General features: G+C 51.1%; 1 long non-coding RNA gene across 1 annotated transcript in view; it reads right to left on the bottom strand.

The window, feature by feature from the left end:
• LOC125618359 overlaps positions 1-981 on the bottom strand; it is a 1,274-nt gene extending 293 nt beyond the window's left edge. Inside the window, exon 1 of the long non-coding RNA XR_007349646.1 lies at positions 726-981. This is a non-coding gene — a long non-coding RNA (uncharacterized LOC125618359). The remainder of the gene's footprint in view (positions 1-725) is intronic.
• Positions 982-8,132: the final 7,151 nt, after the last annotated feature.

Here is an 8,132-nt window from a genome sequence, read left to right as displayed (position 1 = left end):
GCCCCCCCCCCCCCCTGGGCTCTGGGCTCTGGCCTAGGGGGCTCCAGGCTTGGGGGCTGAGTCCTCAGCCTGCTCACCTGCAGAGCCGCTTCTAACTGCTCTGGGAAACTCTAGTGTGAAGTGTCTGTCACCTCCCCTTTTAGTGGCCCAAACTACACTACCTGCCTAGGCTGTGTATTCATTAGAAAGTAACCACTTACTTTAAGTAAGGGCAAAACCGGAACGAGTTTGGGGCAGTTAAAGCCGCCGGTGAAGCTCAGGACAAGGAATTCTTTCAACGGCCCGATTCATGTGTTCTCTGGGGAGAAGAATGGGCCTTCTCGGAGTGAGGGACTCCAGGCCCTTTTCCGTTCGTCTCTGCTGTGTGTAGACGTTACACTGACCAACTCGCTCCCTCTCTCCCTGGGCAGCGGCTCTGACCTTAGTCCTTCCTGGGCACAAAGCACGGAAGCTGCTCTAAGTTTCGCTCGCTGGCCCTGGCGCTGGCCTGTGCACCGACCGTTCCCTGGCCAGCCCGGCTGGGCCAGCCACTGTGGCCCGCGTGTTCAGCCCAGGCTCCCCCCTCCTCCGCCCCCCCACACTCTACCACTGTCCCCCAACAGCACCGCAGGCTGGGCCCGCTGACCCAACCCGAGCCCTCTTAGCAGAGGAGAGAGCTCCCAGTTTGAAGGGGAGATAGGCCCCCCCTTCCAGGGAGCCCTGGCGGCAGATGTTCTGCAACTCACCATCCCAGAGGTCACGCGCTCACCCCTGTTGTTTCGGGGGAAAAAGAGAAGTCCTGGGCTCCTGGGTTTCCCACCAGGCTCCCATCAGCTTTGTGCAAGTCCGGGAGGAGTCGGGCCATCTCTTGGGACCCACGGATGGCCTTCCCTGGGTTTTCGCAGCTTGCTCTCAGCTCTTTGAACTACATCCAAATGCCTAGCTCATGGCGTCGTAATTGCTCACCTGGGATGAGTGTGGAGATCTGATTTCATATCGAAAAGTTCAGTGCACCTGGGACCACATCATAGCTCTGCTGAGATGCACGTTACATCAGCTCTGATTCATTCCTGGGATCTGGTTTCAGGCCAGAATCTGATAACATTGGCCAAATACTTCAACGGTTAGTTGATGTTTACCTGGGAAAATGAAAACAAACTCTTAGTTTTCATTTTTACTTTAGTCTAAAACATTATATGTGCATATATTTCAAATATTACATATGACTTTTGAAGAACAACAAAAACACAGGAAAATAGGCTCTCAAATACACTTTCCACGTTGAACTTGGATGGACTTCAGGGCCATCAACAAGTTGTGCCAAGCAGCATATGAAGTCAGGCTTGGATGCATGAGCTGTGTGACCTTAGGCAAATGACTCATGCTCTCTGAGCCAAAGTTTACTTATCTGTGAAATAATGAGTGTAATGCCTGTTCCAGAGATTGCTTTTAGGATTAAGTTAAACCGTAAAAGCCCCTTCTTCTGTGCCCAGTATGGGTTCAGTACCTGTTGATTCTTTCTCCTTTCCACCATGGAGAATACTGATGTGGGCCTCTCCCTACTCTCCTTGCCAAGCAGTTTAGTTGGGATTGGATCCTACTGGGCTGTAGGGATGTGTCTTGATGGATCTCAGCCAATGACAGTTATCCAGTTCTGGTAACTGTCAACCACTGGGTCGTTGGTTCAGGGGTGACTGCTCAATGCAAAACCCAGCAACTTATTTTTCTCCACCCAGATACGTGCAAAGAAGCTGCAGCCCAGAGCACCGTGGAAGCCATCCGTGGCTCTCAGAGACGCCCAGGGAAGGGCAAGGCCAGGGCCTGGGGAGGGTGGACAGAAGATCTGTAAGGAACAGGCGGGAGGCCTGCCCACCAGGCCCGAGAGGAGGGCTTGTGTCCAACAGGCCAGCCTCGACTCGGCCTTGCAAGGAGAGAGCCATTGGTGCTCGGCCCTGGGCCTTTGATCCTGAACTACTACCAGACCAGAAATGCAACTGCATCACAGGGGCCACCCAGCATCCCCCCCAGCGGGGCCTCCTCCAGTGGATCTCGAGACCCACTCCCCGCACAGCTGCCTGGGCCAACCTTCCACTGTCAGGGAAACGCCACCCAACGAGGTTGCTTCTGTTTCTGCTCCTGGGGGAACCACCTGCAGAGTCTGAAGTCGCCAGACCTGGGGAGATGGCACTTCTCCTGGTCCAGTGGCCTGACTTGTGGGCACTTTTGAGACACAGCCCGCAGGGAGAAAGAGACTGTGGAGAGGCTACCGTGGCACCGTGACTCTCCAGGTTCAGCTGAAATTAGACACCTTCCCAGGTGGTTGTAGAAACCGGGGTAGGAAAGCACACGGCTCCTCCTTGCCACAGGGCCCCTCCCTGACCTGCTCCTCAGGGGGGACCTTTGCTCACGACACTGTTCACGACATGAATAAGCACATCAGAGGTATTTTGTAATACCTGATTTGTATTTCAAAAAGGCTTAAGGAGTTACTGAAATAATAAGGGATCCATAAAATAACACTGCAAGAAAAACTAGAGTTAGACCAACCAATCAACCAGCCCCAGCACAACCCAAGTGACTTCAGGATGGGGTTGGTTAGTGAATTTGGTGCCTTTAGGTGGAAGGTTAGCCTCCAGGTCAAAGAACAGCATGTTCTGGAGTGCAGAGATGTCCAAGGAACACCACGTACATTGCTAAGTGAGAGAGCGAGTTACAAGTGTCCCTGCAGTTATTTCCCCTTCACGGCATCGTTGTATGGTGTTGCATGATTCATTGACTGATTTTCACCAGTCAAGATTCTGTTGGACGGGAGGGTCTTCAAAAAATTGAAATCAGAACTATCATAGAATCCAGTAACCCCACTACTGGGTGTGTCCAAAGATGAACGAGGCACGTGGGAGAGCTACATTGGCCCTCCCAGGATCACTGCAGCACAAGACAGGGAACCACTGTGTCCACCAGGGGCAAGAGGCGGGGCACACACGTGCATATGTCCATCAGCTGCATTGATTCCAACTGGCTTCATGCTCCAGTGTCCAGGCCACCTGATAGTTTGCACGGTGGGAAGTGGCTAGTGTTCAGGGTGACAGTCCTAGGGAATGTCCTCTATCCCTCACCTGGGACCCATTAGCGGGGAGCCAAGCAGGCCTCTCATCTTAACTCTGCCGTTGGAACATCAAGGGCAAGGTGTGAAGCCTCTTTGAGCCTCAGTTTCCTCATCTGTAATAAGAAACTGAGAACATCACTTAGGATTGCCGTGAGCTGCTGGCGGGAGCAAACATGTAAGGGCTTAGGGGAGACTCTGTCAATCACGTCCTTCTCTTTCCCTGCCAGGTCCCAGGGGCCTGAGTCTGGCAATCCACTCAGAGACCCAGAGATTCTGGTTTTGATTTTTAAAATCGTCTGATCAACTTTGATGTGAAGCTGTTTTATATTTGTAAAATATTGTTATTTACAAGGCAGAAATGATTACCAGAGTGGGCCTGGCAAACACGATCATGTTTGCATTTTCTGAGACTTGACCTTTCATGTGGGAAATCCAGAGGGGAAAATCGCACGGCTGAGAATCCTAGGGAGCCAGTTCTGCCCCAGCCTTGCAGGCTTTTTAGGTGGCCCTTGTAGGGGTACCTCGGAAACTGGCTGTGAGACATTGTCTAGTTCCAAAGGAGGCAGAAATTGGCTACATGTAACAGGAAAACCCAGGGACGGTCATTCAGAGGTAGTCAGCGCAGAAGAAGCAGTGACCTTGACATTCCAGGGACCCTCATCTTGACCATCCAAACGAGAAAAGAGCAGGGAGAACGTGGTGGGGGTGGGGTGGGCGTCCTGCCTCTGGGCCTCCCACAGTCAGGAGATCAGAGTCCACGGAAAATGAGAAGCTCAGCTTCAATCTAGACTGCAGCAGCAGATGCTTCTCCGTGTCCTGCAATTAGAAAACAACCTCCAAACTGCAAGGTGCAGCAATGCCTCAATATTGACTTACACTCCCCCTGAGAAATGCTGCTGGCGGGGTGCAGAGCTTCAAAAGGGTTTAAACCGTCGGTCTCCTGCACCCCCCTCCCCCTGGCTCCGAAGACTTGCTTTGGTTATATTCCTTATTTATTTTTTTTCTATAAAAGACGACTAGGTAAATCCTGCAGAGTCAAAGTTACTGACAGAAAATGGGGCAAATCCTTGCAGATTTGAAACAGCCTTAAAAGGGCAGCGTTCCCGGAGCCTGTGGTCCCTACTCAAGGTGACTTGGAGGTGAAAGCCACAGCCTTGGGCACTATTTTGGGTAGAAAAAAACGGTGCTGCTGGCAGTGTGGAAGGCCGGGGTGGGTGGATCCCTGGAACTGCCCAGGTCTTGTGGTTGGGGCACATTCTTTATGGACAGAAGATGCGATGTAGAACACAGGTCCGCCCTGAAGGTCAGCCAAGTCTGCCACCTGGGCTCCGGTCCTGGGAATTTGAGAATGCCGTCGTCACGCAGGGGACCAGAGGCACGGAGACCCCGTGCCAGCTAGTGATTGAGTCTGAGCACTAAGCAACCATGAGAAGGGCCACCTGGGGGCCAGGGTCACCAGTGTCTGGAGTCCCTGGTGGGCTCCATGACTGGGGGTGACTCTGATCAGGGCCTCCAGAATGTTAAACCTGACAACAGCCATCTCAAGCCACCCTGCCCAGAGGTAGTTGACTCAGGTCCTGCCACAAAAACCTATTATATCAAGGCCACGGAAATTTAAGATTAGGACATCACAGATCCTGATTTCTTGAAAACATTTTCATTTCACTTCTGTAAAATGTCCAGTTTTTCCTCTCTCCACCAAACATTCTCCTTCCAAGGAGAGTGAAAGGGCAAGTCCTGTGCTTACTAGAACACAGAATAAAGTTGATTTTAATCGATCATCACAACACAGTAAGTAGGGTGTGGTGAGGGGAGAACCTCTCCTCTGGAGTCAGAGAAACTGTGAAATACCAAAGGGTCAGGGAGGGGAAGTTTTGACCTTTGAACCTCACCAGTTTAATCGGGATGCAAAGTGGTTCTGGGTCACCAGCACAAGTGGCAGTGGAGAGGAAGGTGAGCGACCTGTGTTTGGGATGAGTTTGAGCAGCCCAAAGACAGAGCCAGCGATGGAACCAGGGGCTGGGCCATGTGCAGGGGTGAGTTCTCGTGCCTGCATAAAAACTGGCATGAAACTTCCTTAGGTGGCCACGTCTGTATGGTGATGGCCCAGAGGAAAGTCACCCTCCTGACCCAGGGGTCTGTGTTGCCCCTTGGAATGTGAGAAGGCGCGCACACACAAGCACATGCCTTGCTTGCTGATGCAGAAGCCATGGCCGGCCTGGCTGGTTGATTGACGGGGCTGTGGCAGACGCACGTCTCAGGACGGAGCAGGAGCAGCTTCGTCACTGCCTCAAAACCCTTGGGAAGAGTCACCGCGTCCTCAACAGGAGGAAGTTAAAATGTATTAATCCTCTTTCAGAAGGCCTTAAACGCAGAATGACAATTTTAGAAAGCACAAATGAATCCCAGTTAGGAAAAGAATCAAGCACGATAAATTCAAATAAGCTATAGCAAGAGCAACTTCTGAGATGCTTCATCGCATTCGTCAAGGGATCATTAATCATTGTGGACACACCATTAGATTTTTACAAAAGGGCAGTCCTGGGATGGCCAGATCTCCTGGACAGTTTGCAGAGCTTTGTGAACCAGGTCTGCTCAATGTGCCTTCACAGGAGGAGGGGGCTGGGGCCCTCTGGAAGCAACGGGCATCACAAATGGAGAGACACGATTCATTACCACCAAGCCAACCTTGCCAAGGTCCTGGCTTTACATTTATTACAAACGCGGCCACAGATGGGGGTCCCAGTTTGCCTTGGCAGTCCTGGCCACAGCCTGTGTCCCAGCGTGACAAACAGTGTCCCTTTCACTCTAAACAAAATTTAACTAGTCACGTGATAAATGATCTGTCTTTTTATTTATGGAGCAAACAGAGAAGACTATGTCAAATTGGATAAAGACAGACTTGTGTAACTAAAAGGGAGTGATTTGGTGATACTTATTTTCTAAATATATTTCTGCTGATAATTTCTTAAGGGACCAATATAGAATAGTAACATTCAAAAACTGACATCTTTAAAGTCTTTTAAAGTAAATTATAAAACCATTTTATAATTTTTTTATCATGATCCTTGTGCTCAAAAGAGCACAGTTGAAAAGATTTTGAGAAAGGTCATATAGTAGCATGGATCTTTTCAGTAAGTTTTTGCTACTAAACAAACCACGGAATTCTCCTAGGCCTTGGAATCAGGAACACAGAATAACACAGTTTAGTTACAGATGATGCTTCAAGACACAATCCCACACAGATGGATCCATTTTGAGGAAGATCAGGAAACACACAATAAGAAATGCAGTTGCCCGAGGGCCAGCACGTTGGAGAGGCTGCACGTTGGAGAGGTTACAGGATGACCTCCCCGCCACAGTCCCAGATGTAATTGACCTTCACTATTCACAGACTGTGCATGTGAAAATTTATCTGCTCTTTCAAATTATTTGTAACCCCAAAATCCATACCCACAGTGTTTTGCAGGTATTCCTGGACGTGTGCACACCTGCAAATTTGAGTTTCCCCGCACATGCATCCCGCTGAGGCTGAGCATAGGACACTCTGCCTTCCTAGCGCCACTCTCAGCACCGCCGAGTGTCCTTGTCATGGTCTTTTTAGCGCCATGGCTTCTGAAGTTGGGAGCTTTTTCCTGGTGAGTTCCTGTCTAAAGTGGCTCCTGAGTGCAGTGCCAGAGAGCTGTGTGGGTGGTGCTGCTGAGGTGAGAAGGCGGTGGGGTGCCTGGGAGAAAGTAACTGCATTCAGAGAGCTTCCTTAGGGCTGGACGCAGTGGCCCACGCTGTAATCCCAGCGGCTTGGGAAGCTGAGAGGAGGATCGAGGGTTCAAAGCCAGCCTCAGCAAAAGTGAGGTGCTCAGTAACTCAGTGAGATCCTGTCTCTAAATAAAACACAATATAGGGCTGGGGGTGTGGCTCAGGGGTTGAGTGCCCCTGGTCAATCCCTGGTACACCTCCCCACCAAAAAACAAAAAAGCTTTCTTTGGGCACGAGCTTGGGTGCTGCTGGCCATGAGTTTCTTGCAGATGAGTCAGCAGCGTGATCTCTGGGGAGCAGGGAGGAAACTGGCCAGTCTGTGAGGCTGTCACAGGGCACGAGGAAGCTGGGGAAAGACGGGAAAACGGTGAAATGTGCAGATTCACGAGATGGTGACTAATAAGAACAGAGCTGTGGGCAGCACCATTCTGAGGCTGAAAGAAATTGATGGTCGTATTCCCAGGGTCAGAAAAGCGCTGACCCTTGGTGGCTAGTGTTTTATTATAAGGAAGGCAGTGCCCTAATTATTTTAAAGAAGCATGCATTCAATAAGCTGTCTTCAAATAAACTCACCGAAAGCAAAGTGCATGTTGATCAGTCTGCAAAAGCAGTGACCTGAAGTCCATGGGAAGCTGATCCTGAGGTCAGTGCTTGTGGAAGTTGTGTGGAACCTGACCACTGGGAATAGTGAGAATGGCTGTCTCAGCCACACTGTCTGGCACCTTCCTTCCCGGTCTGCCTCCCACTGCATGCCAGGGAGCCGTGATGGTGGGCACAGGAGCAGAGGGGTCTCAGGCCAGCCCTGCGGGACCACCTCACAGACTGTGGTATAATCCACAGGCTGCTGTTCCAGCTGCTCTTTGGGATCATGTCAGATGCAGCCAGAGCTCCTCAGAACACAACTGGGTACCACACGGGGACTTTGACAGATGTTTTGTTTCGAGCTATGATACTGCAAAGAGGGTTGTTCTCACACTTGACCAGTGATGTACGGAGATGCAGGGTTTAATGAGCCCAAGTTCACATGCTCACGGCAGGTGGAGCACTGACCTGTGAGCCACGCTCTTGCCTCCTCCCTGGGCCGCCCCGCGAACCCGCGGCAGCCATTCACTCTGTACCTTCCATGTCCTTGAAGTCACCAAGCTCCGTCATTGAAATACTACAGCCCTTCCTGTCTCCACAGACTCTTTAGTGGGGACTTTTAGCAGCCCCTTTATGCAGTCACGGGGTCTCCGTGGACCGTGAGCTCCGTGCACGCACTCAGCAGAGCGGGCTCTGGGTGAAGGAGTGT

This window comes from Marmota marmota, unplaced genomic scaffold (assembly GCF_001458135.2).
Source record: "Marmota marmota marmota unplaced genomic scaffold, marMar, whole genome shotgun sequence".
Lineage (NCBI taxonomy): Eukaryota > Metazoa > Chordata > Mammalia > Rodentia > Sciuridae > Marmota > Marmota marmota.
This window is presented reverse-complemented; position numbering and strand designations above follow the sequence as displayed.